We start from the raw sequence: 20092 nt of genomic DNA on the forward strand, positions 1-20092 counted from the left end.
TTCTGCCTACTTCGAAACAGAAATTATTAAATTTTTCATACAACATCTCAATTTTATGAAAATTTTCTAATCCGAAGCTATTTTTTCAGTTTGATAGATAAATCTAAAATTAAATTTAAAATATCACAGGATTAATTTTGTTAGTAAATCCCTATAGAAAACTTAGCAATCACTTTGCTTTTATGTTGGTCAAGTTATCGTACCCAATAGGTACTTTTTAACAAACAAATTCACTGTAACTGTGATTCGGGAACATGTGTTTTTGTTTTAGTTTGTAATGGTGTCATTCGTCGTTCTGCTTTTTTATAATTTGGATGTACATTTAATATTAGGTTTGAGGTTTTAAGAAGAAGCAGCTATTATTATTAAAAGAATTCACAGGTAATTTCAAATTACTAAACTATAGCTATTCTTAATACTTATGAATTGTATACCGAAAAATATGTGTTTTTCTTATTTTAGTAGAGAACGTCAACAGATGAAAAGAGAAACTAGGCTAAATACACGTTGAAACTTGCAAAAAATTTTCTACGCGCAATTTAATTTCATTTTGTGTATAACTATTATTTTTGTTTTATTATTTAAAATAAGATTTTTAGTTAAAATGGAGCAATTTTGTGGCCTGAAATTTATCGTTATCATATAACATTATTTGTAACATTTTTTTCATTGTGGATATTTTCCCGGAGATCTAGCTTTTAGTTTGTTTTTCTTTTCAAGTGACTTGTTTATATCCTAAGTTTATTTTTGTTCTGTGTTTCATTATAAAGTACTATATGTTCTTTTTAATCAGTGGGGAAAACTCTATTTGTATTTTTTTTCTGGTTATTTTCAATTTTCAGGAATTTTCTTTTCTTTTTTTTAACTTATGTTTACTGTTGAATTAAAATACTGTACAAGTTTGTTGTAGAAGAAAACCATCATAGAATTCTGAAGCTTTTGTATTATTTTAATTGTAATGCATACTAGTTGGAAATTATTATCTCCTGAGTAAAAATAAAAAATGAGAGAAATAATTCTTTTCCTTGCATGAAAAATATTAAGTCTGTAGTATGCTCAAGTGAGTCTATATTAGTTATATTTTAATTATACTTCATATGCATATAATAATTATAATTTAATTGTATTTTTTTTTATTAAATACGAATTTAATAGCATAAGTATTGTAGAATTAATATTATTTAACAAACCACTGTCAAACATTTTTATTATGATGTCAAAATATTGCATTTAAAAAAATATATAAGAAAACATGAAATTTTGATTTAACAAATTAATAATAAATATTCCATTGTGATGCATTGTTATTATTTTATAAAAATGTTGCATAATAAAAATGTCAGATTTTGAATTAATAACACAAACTTCTTATGTAACGGCATTTTACAACAACATACAACAATCGCATATCACATGCAACGATTTGAGATTAAGTGTAACTAATGTAAGCTTCACACATAATGAAATGTTTTGAAAAATTGTTATATAATATTTTTAAATAATATTGTCAACATTTTATTAAACATCTGAAAGCATTCTTTGAGTGATATTGTGGCTTAACATTAACATTTTTATAAAGGCATTTTTTCACCTTGTGTTCATTATTTTTAAGGAAATGTCAATTTTTGCTTGCAATTTGATGATGTAAGCGAAAGTATTTATATCACGATTATCACCAATTTGTATATGTAAGAGAAAAATTATGCATTCAAAATCTCTAAATACAAAATGTATCATATTTTCAAAAGTTTTTTCTAATCTCTATTCAAATACAAGAAACCAATTGTATAAATTTTTAATTATTTTTATTATATTCCAATCTGATGAAAATTCGAAATGCATTATTAATAAACTATAATAAGTATAATTAATAAAAAAGTTTTAAAAAATTGTAAAAGTCGGGGGAAAAATATTGCTGAAAGAAATTTTATTAATAATTTTTTACATCAATTTTTTAACATGTATAAAAAAAAATAGAGTTCTTTTATCTTTTTTTTTTTTTTTAGAATAATAGCTCTTAAAATTATTTCTGAAAATCATCGAAATTGCAAAAACAATATTTCAACCAAAAAAAACCATTTTAAATTTTAGATATTTTGTAAAGTGTTTAATAGAAATTGATCAAGAAGATATGGCTGCATGATAAATAACAACAATCATTTTTTAAATCATTCATTATAAATAAATTATTGTCTAGAAAAAAATATTTTAATAATAACTCTGATTTTTTTTAATACTTATTACATAATCCTTTTATTGTATTTTTAATATAGAGTATCCATTTTAACTGTGCCTCAATTACTAATTTCCTGACTGTTAAAGATAGTTATATACTTCCTATTGAAAAAGTACTTTAAATTATATAAATAATATAAATAAACACACTATAAAAATATTTGCTTATTTCAAAATTATTTTGTAATCTCTCAATCCTTAGCTGTGTTTAATAAAATATTCTTGATACACTAATATGTTTTACAAAAGTGTCGCTCTTCAACGACTAAATTTGAAAAGATATAAAATTTTGAATTTCCTTATTTTAAGACAATTAGCAGGTTTGTCCAGCAAGCTGTCTTATGATTGTCTGATCTTCTTTCAGGGAACTATTAAAATGGACTGTTAATATTTAACCAATAATTCTGCCAACAATTTTAAGCAATAAAAGCTGTACTTTTTTATTTAAAATGTTAGAGTATCAAAAATATTTTAGTAACTGTGTTAACATTTAGATTTCATAATTTATCCTACAATAAATTTATTGACTTTAGCAACATAAAATATTCTTTACATCATTTAAAGCATTTTTCTAACTGAAAGTATATGCCTATCTCTCTTTGTTTATAATAAATATGATTAGGATGGATGATCTGTGTAATAACTTATGTCTAAATTAATGTTTTTTTTTTTTTTTTTGCCCTTGCTTTTTTGATACAATTATTTTGACTTGGGTTTTTATGTAATTACATCATAAGCTTAAAGTGTTCTTTTAGACATTAATTTTTTTTCTGCTTAATTTGTAATATTTGAATATAGTTTTGGTCAAATTGGTAAAATTTGGCTCCTGTCTTTAAAGGCAAGATGAAGATTGTTATTAACTTTTCATAATCTAAAGAATTTAAATATATAGTAATTTAAAAAGTAAACAAGTTCTTGATGTTTTTCAGCTACATATTTTAATCTGATACTATATTACTAAATGAATCTTACATTATCTTTAAAAAAATAATAATAACTTTTAATGTACATATTACATTTCTGTGTAATATTTTTCTCTAATTTTAGTTTATTTTTTACATTTGTTTTGATAACCATATGTTTATTATTATGGTGTAATTCAAACTTATTTTATTGTTAAAGCCATTCAATTATGTGCTTTAGCTAATGCTAGGGTTAAAAACATTGCTTTCTATGATTTTTTAATCCTGAAGTAAAATTTTCATTTACTTTTATTTTGTAGTATTTTATAAGTAGTACATATAATAATTTAATTTGCTCGTTCATTGATTTATAGTGCATTTCTTCTTTTAAATTTATTTTTTATTAATCTTAAGTAATAACAAAATAAAATTATTAAATAAGCAAAATTAGTAGTTTAAAGGCCAAGAAAGAATGTATTTCTGATGAATTTGATCAATAATTACTAAATAAAATATAAATTTTATATATTTAAAAATATATATATAAAATAATATTTTATAATAAATGTTATAATATATATATATATATATATATATATATATATATATATATATATATATATATATATATATATATATATATATGATATAATATTTTATATATGTAAAATATAAATTTTATATATATATTTTTATAATTATTAAATAAATCCGAAACATTTTTTGTTTTTCATAAAGAGGAAATTTTCATTTTCTAAGATAAGTGCTTGCAAATCTCGATTTAGAATTTTACAGATTATGATCACATATTGCTTATATTTTTAAGTAATGGGTGTGTTTCAAGTATTACCTGTTGATTTTTTAATGTTGCAGTGCATTTTATAACTGATCTCAAAAAGTTTTAAAAGTACAGCATACCGCTTTGTTTGTATAAAATTGTTGCATTTTTGGTTTAAATTTCAAAATAAGTTTAATATTATTTTGCAAAGATTTTTAGTAAAAATAGAAATATGTGTAATAGTATTAATCATTTTCTGTTTGTAAATCAACATCTCATCTTCAATTTTAATCTTATAGACTTTTAATTTACAAAATTATTCCTTGAGAAGATTGGCTAATATTTAACAGATTTATTTTAGGCTTAAATGTATTAGTATATGTAGCTTTTTCATATGGAAATTCTTATATGTTCATTAAGGCTTATTTAGTCTTTGTCTAATGATATGTTTTTAATAATTTCACATTTTGAAAAAATCATTAAAAAGAACAAGACATTACTCAGAGAAATAAAACATTGTTGGCGGTCAAGCCAAATCTGAAATAGGATAGTTGTTTTAAGTACATTGTTCATAAAGAAAAATGATTGGGACATAATTTCAAATTTAAACAGTTGTGCTGAAAGATCATTCTATTAGCATTCCCCTAATATTGTATGCAGAAGAAAATTAAAATTTCATCTGTGAATAAAACCCTTCAAGTTTATCTTGCAAAAAAGTTTTTTTTAATCATGTTGGTCAATCACAAAGAAGGTTTCTCTCTTATAAGTTGAGCTGTGTCCGACCGTTATCTTTTGCTTTCATTCTGTTTAAAATAATTTGCTGGTGAACAATTTCTTTGCTAGATTATGCGAGCTCTTGAAAAATTAATTCCCTTTGTGTTTGATGAGAGGGTCCTGTAGTCATCTAAATATAAATAAAAGTCATTGTTGCTGTGTATATATGTTCTACATCTCCTCCCAAACTACTTGGTCAATATAAAGATTGCTCAATTATTTTTTAAGACAAGAGAAAAAATACCATCAGCTTTGCAAAATGTAAAAGTTAATTAAATATTCATTTTATTAGGAACCAATAACAGTTTTATCGTTTTTCTGTATTAGCATCAAAACAAAATATTTTACAAGAAATATTTCAATGCCGTTTTAAAATTCAAAATTTTATCTTTGCAGCGATATCAAGTTTTTTTTTTTTTTCTGTGTAAATTTTACTTTTTTATTCTTTTAAATTAAATTATGCAGTCGACTTTTGAAGTATTGTAAAAGCAAAGCCTTAATCAGTAGTACTCTGCTACTGTTCTTTAAAATTTCTGTTGTATATCTTTTAGAATTTTTTAATTAAAGTATTTATTTAACGAGGTTTAAAAGAAGTGAAGAAAAGAATTAATGCATTCCTCATTTTCAAGTAATTTTTAGTGACAAAGGGTCAAGAGCAATTATTTAAGTAGTGTGATATAATAATAGTGTATTGTGTGTATTATGATAATTTATATGAAATTAGTTTTTTTATTAGAAATACACATAAAAAATTTTAAATTCCGTACAACGGCGGATATATTGGAGAGAAAGATGGATTTCTTTCGCTGTTCACGCGCAGTAAAAAAAGCGCCTTCATCTCACTTTCACAGTTTTTGAAGAGAAGAAAATATTCTTAGAAATACGGCATTATCTACCTTTCCAAAGTTGGTGGAAGTGGGATTTAAAGCGTTTTTCTACTACAGAAAATTTTTCGCTGACTTGAAATTTGAATTTTAAAAAAAATTGGGTAATAACTAATAAATAAAAATGCATTTAAAATATCTTTATTACATTTATTTCATAACAAAAAATAACATTCTGACATGTGTATTTATTTTAATTTTACTTTTCCATGTTTAGTTGGTCAACCTCAATTCAATTGATATTTATCACGGAGAGTAAAGAATATTAGAAAAATAATCGAAAGCATTTATTCCAGAGTTTTATTTTTAATTAAAATAATTAAAGATTGTTATTCTTTAGTTATGCTTTCTTTTTTAAAATATGCTTACATTGAGGTAAATATCTTATTACTTTATTATTGAGTAATAATTAATCAAATAAGAAAAGGCAAAATTTTAGCGAAAGGCATCATTGTGCAATATAGGAAAAGTTAAGCCCTTTCGCTCATGGCTACAGTTGACAAGCCATTACAGATATATCATTAGAGTTAAACTCTGCTTAATTTAAGGATTCGTTCCTTACTCAACATAATCATTTTCTGTTTATGAATTAACCAGCAATTGAAATTATCAATTTTCGATTAACTTGCTTCGTTAACAGATGGTTGTAATTTGATATCAAGTTTATAATTTGGCTATTCATTCAAATGATAAAAATGAGCATTTTTTGAGTCGATGATGGCTCATCTTTCATAATAAAAAGTAAAAGTTCGTAATAGAAAGAAAAAAAAAGGGGGGGGGGATCTCAGAATTCTACAAAGTCAGAGATTAATATTAAAATATTAAATCGGTCAACGATTATGTGTTAAAATTCCACAAATCTTGAAATAATCTGCATTTTGACATGTGGACAATAATTTTAAAGAGTAGATATTTAGTATGTTAATTATCATTCTGTGAATTCGAATTTAACGCGCTTGTTGCGAATAAAACTCATTGGAAATTTTATTACTTAAAAAAGTTGGCGTTTTTTTAATCGTTCGTTGTAATTCAGAGCAGTATTGATCATTTTTGTAATGTTTGAAACTTGACCAGTAAAAAGGTCAGAGTACATTTTTATTTTCTTCAAATGTACATTCTTTAAAATAAAAAATAATAATAAATGTAAAATAGAAATATTCAGTGAACATTTTAGTTTCTTTATTGAGCCACGTAAATTTTCCTTATCTTGATGTCTAAAATATTAATATTTTTCTTGACTCTTCTTTTTGAAAGAAAAAAAAAAAGACTTGCTTAAGGGATATTATCTTACTTCTTGATTTGAATACTGAATACTCTCTTTGTGTAAGTGTGCATCAGTAGAGACACGTTAAAATTGTTTCGAAATGGAATACCCAAATGGAACACCCATAACGTTCGTAGTGAATTTATTATTGTGTTTATTTTCGATAGTAAAGAAATCAAAAATTCTGTATGAACAGGTGTCGTATTTCAGTTTGTGACTGTTTATAGCCTTTTTACAGTACTTGATTTAATTAATCCATGTATATGTGACAAACATCACTGCTCCTCCCTAATTTAAGAATCCGTTGAATTCCGAATCGGAAAAAAGACGCAATTACAATTTGCAGCATAAACCATGGTGCAAATAACTGACATGCGCAGTGACATTTATTTTTTGACTAGCGTCACGTGAATTTATTTCTATTAATTGCCGTCAATTTTACTAACCGAATCCTTTTTTTTTTCCCCTCGAATAAACAATCAATTTCTCAGAATAAATTTTTATTTACTTGATTACTCGCCTTGGTAGTTGTGATCTGATGCATTCGAACTTTTTTCTAAAACTGTATATGTATATATAGAATCGGATTTTCTTCATTTTAAGCCCAGTTTTTGTTACTAATCACTTTTTGATGAACAGATTCGGGTTCTCGTGACGAATCCTTTTCAGTTCGCCACGCTGTATTAACTTCGCATTCAAGCGCTTGGCGATAATCGGCGACCCTTAACTTTTAAATACTTTTTTTTTTATTTAATTTTCTTCGCTTTTGCATTCTTTAAATTGTCATTCGACTAAACAATATGTGTGAGTGATATGGTTGCAAGCGCAGTCTCGAGTCAGTCTAGAACAAGGATGTCGAACTCGCCGGTCATCTCAGGCCCACAGCGAATATCTGTGTGGCCGATCCGATACGGCCAAACTATGGTATGTAACAAATGTTTAAATTGCAATTATGTATTTTGACTTTTTAACAAATAGACTGAATATGATTGACAAATGATGCCGCGAGTGATGGCGGGGGGAGCATTTAAAATGGTGCAAAGGTCAGATCATTTGATCTAAAGCTACCAATAGTGATGGATTTAGGTATTTTATAGCCTTAGGCTATGCAATTTGCAATATTTCTTATAATAAATTAGTTTATTTAGTTTCACATTTCAATACATTTTTAACATATTAATGGTTTATTTCAGGTTAAACTTTATTTTATTAACTTTGTGCAAATATATTTTATTTTATTTATTAGACGTTTGTTTATTTATTCGACGTTGTTGATTCGACGGGATTAAAGTTTTCTAAAAATCTCAATTAAATGTTCTTTTATAAGTTGGTTCCTCGGCAAAATATTTTAAAATTTCAATCTTGATAGATACATAACACATATTTTAAAGCCTTGCATCATTCTGTTCATTATATTAAACATTTCCCTGATCTTCTGCCTATATTTTTCTATACATCCAGTTATATCACAGAAAAGGTCTGCAATCTAAAAAAATGGGCGTAATTCAATGATGTTTTACTATTGCTTAGTTATGAAGTTTAAGTTTAATTGCAAGTACAAAAATATTTTTTAAAAAAATTTATTTAAAGTTGGCCGTATGCTGAAACTGACTGAACATAGAAAAATAAACCATATATTCATATTTTTATCATAAACCACGAAAAAAAAACCCCTATATGAAATTTTAATTGCAAGATTGAAAACGACTTCAATTTCTTTACAACCGTGAAATATATTGTTGTAAAAGAAGTTTGAAAATATTTTTAAAAATTAATTAAAAATATACAAAATTGATATCAGTGAAAAACACAATTTTTTAAATTTTAATATGATGTAAAAATCATTGATGTGCTGCAATATTTTCAGTAATTATGGTGAATAAACACCAAAATTGCGATTAATTGTTAATTAATTAAATCCTAATTAAAATTTCATAGAAATCGCTCCTTGGTGCTCATTTCTACTTTCCAAAGTATATCTCTGCCAGATTTGGTATTTATAGATCTATCGATCTATTCTAACGAGTGCCAACACTCTTACATTCTCCTTTGTTATTGAGATTATATGCTTGATATCACCATTTGCACAAAATATTATAGAATCAGAAGTTCAATGTTTATTAATATTTTATTAACCAACTGAGCGTAATGAGATATTATAGTAACGTGACTTAATAAAGTGCTAATATTATTTTAATATTTTATTCATCAAGTTTGTATTTTTTACGAACTTATTTGGCAACGAGAAAAATAAACATTTTTTTAAACGTTCTGCTTACGGATCCCTTTTAACCTAGCGCCCCTTGTTAGCCACCGGCTACCAAATTTTATTCATAGTGATATCTTGTGTAGAAAGATGAGAAGAATTTCTAGAATTCTAACAAGCTTTTTAATTAATTTGAAATAATCTAAATATTAATGTTTTCCAGTATATTTTTTTATGTGCTGGTTATAGTTTCTATAATTAAGAGCAATTTTTAAAAAAAATACTATAAAAACAAACCAATCAAGTTTGATACATTATTATGCTATGATTTTTCGGACTAGAAATTCAAAAATATTAGTTTCTTTTTTTTTTCTTTTTTTTTTTTTTTTTTTTTGTTAAACTTAATTGAAATTACTTCGTAACCAAAATGCCCAGAAATGTATTTGAAAGTTAAAATTCTATTGCGCCAAATAAATTCAAAAATTAAACTGGTGTGAGCATTTGATATGTATCAAAGAAGCATGAATTATCACTATTTGAGATGCATAAATTAATTTTCATAGAATGTTGAAATAAAGGCTTAAAATTCATTAATATTTATCTACTATATCTGGAAAAATACTTATACTATATATAAAAATACTTATCGGTTCGAACCGTTTTCTACATTCTTGCAAGATCGAAATTTATGTTCATTTTAGGTTAATCATGATTCCGACCAAAAGAACCTCGAGTACGTGGATGACAAGTTGCTGGATAAATTAGCAGGTTTATATGATGTAAATTATATGATGTTCACTTTAGGTCAATCATGATTCCAGCCTAAAAAAACCTCGAGTACGTGGATGACAAGTTGCTGGATAAATTAGCAGGTTTTTCGCTTCTCTTGCTTGTGAAGTGAAAACGTAGCTTTTGATTTCCGTAAAAAGCATAACATCCGTCATGCCTTTTATGGGGAAAGCTTGATCTGAGACCGGTGCTTCATCTGAGGCATTTAGAACTCCATTATCAATTTTCTAGTAGCTGTCGCTTCTTCGATCATGCAATTAGATTTCATTTAATTAAAAATGTATAGGAAAGAAGGGGTATGATTACATCCTTTTCGGTTTAGTTAATTTTAAAACTAATCTTTACTAGCAAAATTTCCTTCTAAGCGGTAGCCATAACAACAAAAATGTGCCAAGTATCAAGGAGGGGAAAATATTAATTTTAAATTTTTATTAATGCTCTTGTACATTGTAATTTTCGATAGACCTCGATTATAATTTCCGTGTTTGACATGCTTTGTTTGATGTTTAGTACCATTATAAATTTAATCCTTGCATCCTTCTGTAAAGATTGAAAAAAAAAACTAATTTGTGTATACACGTGCCCTTATATGCATATTAATTAAATGTGCTAGGCGAAGAATTAGTTTTTCTTACAACTTCTCCTCTTTCACCATTATTCCTTACTTTAAATGTACTCAAAATATTGTACCTAAGTTGGTAAAACTGCACGCTCATATTTTTAAATTATATGATGTCAGTAATAACAGTTCTGATCGTTGTGAAACTTTCTCTAGAAAAGATTGGAAATTTTTGTATCATTAGAGGATTGCGAAAAATTCTGATTCTGCCAAAAGAAGTAGAAGTGGGGAGGAGGAAACCAAAGTTTACGAATTAATTACGAGGGATGTCGGTGAACCCCCCAAATATTGAAATACATTTCTCTTTGGCGAAAACTTTTTTCCGCGAACTTTGATTTTTCGACTAAATAACAATTTCTATATATCGATTAATTTTTGTTATATTGAACAAAATTATGAATACCTATGACTGACAAAAAAAAAAAAAAAAGCGACCGTTGATTTCAGTCATAAGTTAAAATATAAATTAAAAATAGAAGAAAAGAAATGTATTTCCTGTTCTTGTTACATTAGAAATACTCAGATGATCGAAAATCATTTTCAAAAAGTAAGATTCGTGAATAAGCGATAATTCGGTTTTCTTAATTTCTACTCTATGAATACTTTTTTAAAATTTAGAACGATATTTTTACTTTAAATTCAGTTTATCTTTAATTTCTTAAGTTGAAATTTGCCTTAATAAAAATATTTAAATGTAAAAGCTTTGTAAAAGTCGCAGAAACTAGGATGAAATATAAAGACTTGGTAAATTAGCGTAAATGGTCTTCTTGAAACTTTCTGACATATTACTAATAATGGTATTATCCCCTCCCCCGTGCTCTGCATAAAATTATGTATCTTGGGATGACCGTAAATATAATAAGTGTTCATGTGTTTTTGAGGATTAAAATGAGAATAGGCTAGCCTATGAGCGTTTTAAGTTTCATCGTATAGTGAAAAAAACCAAATATGCATTTTAGACTTTTTTTTTTTTTGGTCGACCAATTGAAACCAAATTGACTAGGAACTATAATTTTACTAAAAGGATCATACCAAATTTCATTTTAATTTGGAGCATTTACATGCGTGCTAAAATACATATCGACAGTCGGTTAACCAGCGTTCTCACGTTTCTGAAAATCTTAGAATTACCTCTTTAATTTTATTTTGATGCATTCATGGTTCCGAGAAGGTACTTGATTCATTTAACTCCTTCAGTTCAGTTCAGTTAAATTCAGTTTGTGCTTTGGTTTTATTGGTGAATTTGTTTGTGAATTGAGCGCAAGTATTAATTAATGTGAAATTAGCATTACGTAATAGCTGTCAAGTGACTAACAATAAGAGTGCTTGCAATATGATCTTGAAAAAATCATTTTGAACTGTTAGTATTGGCTTATTAGCTATAAGATAGGTATGAATGGTGACTTCAGTATTTTTCACTTAAACATCTCAAAATAGTAAGCTAGAAAATAATGGTGAGTTTGAACGTCAATGTAAGAATATTTATCATTAGCATTTTCTGCTTAACCCTTTAAAGGGCCATTTTTTTCTAGTCATATTATGTTAAAATATTTTTAGGCTTGAAATTAGAATAAGAAAAGGGATTCATTTAGCTTATTAGATAAATTTAATTTGATTAATTAATTCATTTGGTTAATTAATAATTAAGTAACAAATCAAGACACATCATTTTGTCTGAGATAAAGAACTTAAGCATTTAAGTTTCTGTCTTTCTAAAGAATTGTGTCAGAACTTATGCCAAGCTACATAATTTCATTCAAAGATTGATAAATTTGGTGGGAAGCATACTTCCGACGGCCCTAGAAAGGGTTAAAATTTGAAATTTTGTGATCCTGGAACTTTCTTAAAAGCGTCCTTGAATTTTCTTCATGATTAAAAATAGGAACCCTGCAAATTCCTTGATGAATTCAGTTCAAAATTTGATAAGGATGTATATTTTAAATGCTGAAACTGTGTATCAAATTTCATTTATCTCTTCCTTGCGTTTTGTAACTATCATGTGTATTTGCACTCTGCCAAACAGATACTTTCTGTGAATGGATTTCGTTCTACAAATATGATATAAAATATACATACCAAATTTTATCCGTCTAACTAAAAACGTGTTTGGATTATCTTGTTAACAAATAGAGAGACATAATTCCAGAAGTATGATTTAGTGTTTTTGAAATTTGAAGCTTTATTAGAATCTCGAATACTTTGACAATTATGTGACAATTGACAAAAAGTGAAATTTCTAGAAGAATCGTATCAACATCTTTAAAAAATTACTATTTGTATAAAATTTTTTAAACGTTCTGTAATAGTTTTAATTCTTTTAAACCATATTTAACCTTAAAAAATAAACGATAAATATTTGCTTTTAGTAAGAAAACGATGACAATTTTGCAATACACATTTCTGAATGTTAAAATTTTTATAATCAATTTTTTCCCTTGAATTTTTATATTAGATTTTGTGCTCTCATTTTGTCATAAGAAAAATATCGAAAGTGTTGTATTGAACATTTGAGTATTTTATACTTAGAGAATTATTCGCATTCACGTGTAATCATGTATATTTCAAATTTAATTGTTCCATTGTTTATATCGCAGATTCTGAATTTGTAGGACAGTAAGTAGGTAAATAGAAGTATAAAATGAATAGTAACCTACCGTTACTATTCATTTCGGCTACTCCGACCTGCCCGAAGGCACACGGATAAATCTGATTGACCGGACTGTCGCGACAGCAACACTGACAAGAACTATGGTGAGTCCTAAGGGCCATCACCGGCCACGGTACAACCCTTCCCGTGGAAAATATATCCAGTCATCGATAGGAGATAGCCGACCCCTATCATTTCTGTACCCACCTGAGTAACGTGAACCAACCACCATATCGGAAGCTTCTCATCCGAATTTCTAAGGTGTTCCCCCGTTGGTTGTCAATTGAATAATAAAATTAAAATCGCAAAATTAATTATAGAAATTTAAATAAGAACAAATACATGTCTTTCTTAGCTCTGTCATTGTGTTGTTCTATATATATATGTATATTCTACAGATATGTATTTGCAACATGTAATCTATTATCTTTTTTAACCCATTATAATTTGAATTTTTTCGCACAGAATACTCATTTACATTATCATTAGGACTAAATATTATAATTATAAAAGAATAATTATCAAAGCGGATAATCATTACGTAGAATCTATAGGATACATTGCGACTATTTGAGGATAGAAATAATTCCGATTAACAGATAATTTAGCATTGATAAACTTTTAATAAATAACACCAAAAGTATTTTATTATCATAATGAAGTATGAAAATTTGTGAGAATAAATGGAAGCATTATCATTAATTATTGAAACGGCTGCCAAAATTTCGGAACCCATATATCAAAATGTTGAAATCTGAAAAAACTTAGAATGTATTATTTAGTAGACCAGATTATCGGAAATTCACGTCGGCGCATTCGGAGTACGCTATCTGTACTACAGTTATAAAGGGAGGGAGTGCAAATGAATACTGTTTAAATATACAAAAAAAAAAAAAAAAATGTAAATATTAAAAAAAAAATCCAGGTGCAATGAGCGATTAAATTATTTAAAAATCAGTGACAGAACAAGATATAAAATTGTGTAAATTATACATTTTTATTATTATTTTTATTTTCTGATTTTATTTGAAGTTCTGATTCATCCACACTATTAATACAGAATTTCTTTTATCTTTTTAAAATTTACATCTGTAATTTTTTTTAATTTAAACTGTTTCCCGATAAATTAAATTCAAGACTATCCTTTCAGAACATCTCATTCAATGCTGTGGCATTTAATCCGGGATATCTGGTCATATTATGTATACCCAATCAATGCTTCTCCTTTGAAAAATACTATCTAGATTTTGTGTTCACTTAATCGATGGAGCGTTGAAATTTAATGTTTTGTCTATTCAATTATTTCGCGCACCGATAATGCCTTTTTGTTTTGGTTATCTGGCCTATGAATCAAAATGTGACTGTGTACTACTGTCTTTATTCAACTAAGCCGGATTTTTTTCATCTGGATTTAGATAGTCATGATTCATCAAGGTCAATAGGAGCTTTGTGAATGTTTTGACTTTTGTAGACTGCTGGAAATAGCAGCATTTTATTTATCTAAGGCTTTTATCTCTTAGCACGATGTCGAAGGAGTTTGATTATTCTTGAAAAAAAATCCTTCAAATTTGTTTATAGATTTGATTTTGATTTTATCATGTTTCAGAAATATTAATTGACATTATCGTAATGAGAAAAAAAAAGATAAAGACATAAAAGTTTAATGAAAAAAAAAACAGAAAAATATATTTCTTATATTATTGCATTTAACATTAACTAGGTTGTACTAAAAGGTGTTTTAGGTACACTACATATATTTCCTTATGCAGAAATGTATTTTTAGAAATTTCTGATCTCTATTTGTTTTACATTTCACTTTAATATTTTTTTTTTTTTTTTTTTTTTTTTTTACTTTACTATATTTTTTAATCAATGTCTTTCTTAAATGCATTACTTTTTTTTTTAGATTTAAAATATGAATAGTCTATTTTAGAATAGTGTGATAGTTTAAATATGATTCTTTTTGTTTGTAAATAAAATTTAGAAAACTTCTTATCTCTTTAACCCTTTCTAGGGCCGTGGGAAGTATGCTTCCCACTAAATTGATCAATCTTTGTATGAACTTATGTAGGTTGGCATAAGTTCTGACACATTTTTTTAGTAAGTCAGAAACTTAGATGCTTCCGTTCTTTATCTCAGTCAAAATGATGTGTCTTGATTGGTTACTTAATTATTAATTAACTAAATCAATTAATTAATCAAATTAAATTTATAGTAAGTAAATGAATCCCTTTTCTTATTCTAATTTCAAGCCTAAAAATATTTTAACATAATATGACTAGAAAAAAATGGCCCTTTAAAGGATTAATGCATATTTTTTTAAAATATAATTTGCTACATTGCTACAACATTCATTATTGTAAAAGAATTGAAGTTACAATTTATTTTAACAGACGCTCTTAGTTATAAATCAACAAGATAGGTCTTCCCAAAGCGTCCTCGCGTAGATTCTAATAAAGGTGTTATCCCAGAAAACGCCTTGCATGATATTAACTACGAAATATTAATAATTGGCATGAATTTAGCATTTTTACTTAATCTATCATGTGATCCGTGGCGAGTGTTTTGGCGATTTAATCCCTGGCATGCGTGGAGGCCGCGGTGGCCTGGTGGTAAGGTCTCGGCTTCGGAACCGGAGGGTTTCAGGTTCGGGGCCCGATTCCACCGAAGAACCGTCGTGTAAGGGGGTCTGTTGCACGTTAAATCCGTCATGACCAAACGTCCTCCCGCTGGTGTGGTGTGGAGAGGGTGGTGCCAGCTCAGGTGTCGTCCTCGTCATCTGACCGTGGTTCCAAATTACGAGGTCCGTCCCCAAATAGCCCTAGTGTTGCTTCAAACGGGACGTTAATATAACCAAACCAAACCTTGGCATGCGTTAGTAGTATTTACGAATCAAATTTGCATTTTACACACATTTTTACGAACAAACAGAAACCAAAATTTGACACAAAACTACACTTGTAAACACAAAATCTCATGCCAATTTTGATATATTTAAGTCATTGCGTTTTTGATTTATTGCATTTACATGTTTCTGAAATTGCAAACTGACGCAGCAGCTTTTTGGATTTTTTTTTTCAAAATTTGATAGTTTTCTACAAATGTTATGTATCATGTCTAGACGTTAAATCTGTGTACCATATTTTATGCATCTAGCTCTTTTCGTTTTGCAGTTAACGTATACTTGAATAGCCAGACAGACGGAGTTCCTCTGAATAGATTTTGCTCAAAATTTGATCGAAATCTACAAATTTGGTGTTAAGACTGTATACCAAATTTCATCAAAGACAGACAAACGGACATTTTCAGAAATGGATTTTTCGAACTCAAGGAGGGCTGAAGCGTGAAGATTCGTCAAAATCTCGAGTTCGAATTTCGTGACGATTACAATACTTTATACTGCATATACAAGAAAGTAAAAATATATGGTTAGAAAATAAATGGCTATTCAAATAATGTAATTGGTTCATTATCTGGACCTTGTTTCTCTCCCTTTATGCTATATCAATTGAAACTTTTTTCTCTAAGTGTCTTAAAAATGTTCACCATTGTTTGATTTTGAAGTTAATTAAACCTTAATTTAAATGCACGTTTAAAAAAAAAATTTCAAATATTTTACTCAAAGAGTACTTTTATGTTAAAACCTATTCGATATAAAAAATAATTCTAATTTTTATTTCGTGATTAATCAGTAATGAGAGCGATTTGAATTTCACTCCGGCAATTAAATATATTATTATAAAATATGCTTAATTTTTTTAATTGCTTAAAATAGAAATAAATAAACGGTTAAAAATGCTGATATCATTGGAAAGAGGATTTTTCTTTTAAGATGCTGGAAACATTTTTATGTTGCATTATACTCATAAGTAATCGTGGAAGACGCAGAAATTCCAATCAATTTTTAATTAATTAAAATTGTATTTACAATTTCATTAAAAAAAAATCTTCGTTTTACAAATTCTCACTCTACAAAAATATTTAAGTGGCAAATTAGGTAGCTGTTAGACAAGCGGCCATACATTAGGTATTTGTCTCTGTAGAGTAGTATTAGTAAAGATTTTGTTGATTTGGGATACAAAGATGTTTGATTTACTTAATTTGATCTTTCTTTCACAAATTAAAAATTTTCGGTTCTTTGTGTGTGGGGGGGGGGGAGAGAGAAAAGCTTTTATTAAGAAGTTGACTTTATAAAAATTTAAAATATAATACAAATTGACTAAATTAAGAAAAATCTTTTTTCATTGTAATATATATATATATCCATCCATTCATTTCTAGCACATGCATAAATGAGACTTGCCTCTTAAAAATTCTAAAAATTCAAATTTTTGTTTAAAGAGGTGCTCTAAATTAGACAGCCTTGCTCTGTAATCTTAAGATAAATATGTTCGATTTTATCTTTATCTCTCATCAATATCTTTCAGTTTTATTTTCAGGAAAATAATTATAGAATCCTTATCTGCTTTTTCGTTCTTAACCTTTGTTTTAGCGGATATGAACTTTGATGATTATTTATCTTGGTTATTAAAAGCCCTTTTTTAAATATATAAATAATTCGGGATGCAGTTGTTACCGGATTAGAAGTGGTGTAAAGTCAAATACAAATACGATTTGTCTCTGCAGATCCATCGAGCATCATATCATTTCTTTTATTTTCGTAAAAATTTATTTCATAATAGTTCTTAACTAGGGAACTTTCTTTCATCTTTCACTTTTCATGGTCATATTTACGTAAAAGAAGACAACTATGTGAAAATATTTTTAAATGTTTGAGTCAAAAATATTTAATGTTGTAGAAAACATTACAGCGTTGTAAAGCGAATGAAAATGTGCAGTTTATTGAATTGTGTAAGCTAAACTATGGCATTACGAATTTGTTTCATGCATCTTATTTGTGGAACTTTTGTAAATGAAGCATGCTTTACTGAAAGCAATTAACAATTTTAGTGGAACTTTGTCTCAGTTTACCATATTTTATCTATAACATTTTAATTGTCTTGGACTTTTTTTTTTTCCTGTCATTCTTTGAATTGTTTTCCAAAAATATAAATATTTAATTTTTTTTATCTCATGAAAATCGTTAATAATAATAAAAATATTATTCTTCACTCTTATTTTAATATTAAAGATATTACTTCCAAAAGAAAAGACTGTGATCTATGTAAAAGAAATAATGTTTTGATAATTTGAGCTTCGAATTTGTTGTTTAAAGATTATCGATAATATATTGTCTTGAAGTTATATAATATTTGTCTATAGACTTAAAAGTGGTGACTGATAGTATAAAAATCTTTCTCGGTGTTTTACATTTTAATTTAAAACTTTTTAATGTTTATTTAATATAATTTTTTTTTCCAAATCCTGTCAAATGGCGTTCCCCTTTTTTATTATTTTTTTAAAGTTCAATCCAAGCATTCATAATTTCAACTATATTAAAATTTCTTTATTCCGTACATTACAAGATTATTAAAATATTGTCTTTTGGCTAAATAAATTTGTCAAACAGAAGATAAATAAAATAAGCGCTTACTTATCTGTGTATTCGTTTTCTGATTAGAAGCTTATAAACGCTTCAGCGAAGTTTAAGCGAAGAACTAGTCTGCGAAATTGAATATTTAGGTCTGGTTGGGGAGAGATAAAACTCAATTTATCAAAATGCCATGAAAGAAATGTTAATTCTTTTGAGATATTCGTTTATTGGCGCTGTGGTAAAACAGTGAAAAGTTAGGAAGTTGTGGATTCTCGTGCCCTATTTCAAATTGGTAATGTAAAGTGATAAAAATGAATAAAAGTTCATGCAGTTTTTAGAAGAATTTTTAAAAAATGCTCCGCATAGAATTAAAAAATAAAATAAAAGTAGGCCAATCGTAACAGAATTGGGATAATAAAGATAATCTACAAAAAGGAAAAAATTAAAAAATATTCAAATTTGTTGACCTAGATTCGATAGCATGGTATTATTTTAGGCTTGATTCGTTTATCTATATCTATTATTATTTATAACTTGCTTATTAAAAAATGTATTTGTTATCATTACATCGCGAGTTTTTAATTTTATGAGCCCCGGCTAGTGTGAGAATTTCAGTATCTCGAAACTTGGGTAATTTTTCATGCACGATAACAATGAAATCATCCCTTCCATATGAACGGCTAGTCGGAAATTGTCTTTTAACCCCTAGATTTTTTTCTAGTCAAGACTTTGTCGAACTGGGTAATTTGAAGCGAGTCCTGGCTCAAAAAGTTGAGCGTAGTAACCAAAAATCATAAAAAGTATTGTTGTAAAGTTTGCTTTAAGAAATTCCTAAAAAATTATTTAAATTATTGGAAAACATTGAAAGGAATTGAATTGATATTCTGAGAAGAAAAAATATTTTTAATTTTAAAATGATGGAAATATGGTTTTTGTGTGATATGTATAAAATTATTGGAAAAACATAAAAATTTCAATTGCTGGAAATCTAAGGAAATTTTTGTAGAAGCTCTTTTTTTGGTAATCTCTTGTTACCCGAGATGTAATTCATGCCACATTTGGATAGCTGAGGTACAATGGTCTGGCCTGAGTATTTTGAACCATTGTGGTATTGTCGACGCTTGAACTCGAATATAAACTGTGAGGGATATAGCGACAAAGGCTGTTATCCCATAGGAGTTAAGTTACAGTTAATGGATAGGAAAAATGGATAGTTAATGGTTACAGTTAATGGATAGGATCCCATAAGAAAAAGTTACAGTTAATGGATATCAAAATACTTGAGGTCTTGAATTAAGATGCTTAGATGATGTTTGCTTGCGAGAGCTTCAGACAAAATGAAAGCAAAAGAAATGTTCGATGTTAAAGTTTTTTTTTTTTTTTTTTTTTTTCAGAGCGCGTCTCTGTAGACTGTATATTTTGAACATTTTAACAAGATGTGGGAAATCTCGTTGTCTTCGTTTATCGCGACGCTGTTTACTGAAAGTATCCAACTTATAAAAATTACTAAGTTTAAAAAAC

At 27.3% G+C, this 20092-nt stretch overlaps 1 protein-coding gene across 4 annotated transcripts in view; it reads left to right on the forward strand.

The window, feature by feature from the left end:
• Positions 1–246: 246 nt before the first annotated feature.
• Positions 247–20092, forward strand: part of LOC129963549 (eukaryotic translation initiation factor 4E-binding protein Mextli homolog) — a 44240-nt gene continuing 24394 nt past the window's right edge. For all 4 annotated transcript variants that reach the window (XM_056078001.1, XM_056078000.1, XM_056077999.1 and 1 more), the window contains exon 1: positions 247–381. The gene's annotated coding sequence lies outside the window, so the exon portion shown is untranslated. The remainder of the gene's footprint in view (positions 382–20092) is intronic.

The sequence above is a fragment of the Argiope bruennichi genome, chromosome 3, assembly GCF_947563725.1.
Source record: "Argiope bruennichi chromosome 3, qqArgBrue1.1, whole genome shotgun sequence".
Classification (NCBI taxonomy): Eukaryota; Metazoa; Arthropoda; class Arachnida; order Araneae; family Araneidae; genus Argiope; species Argiope bruennichi.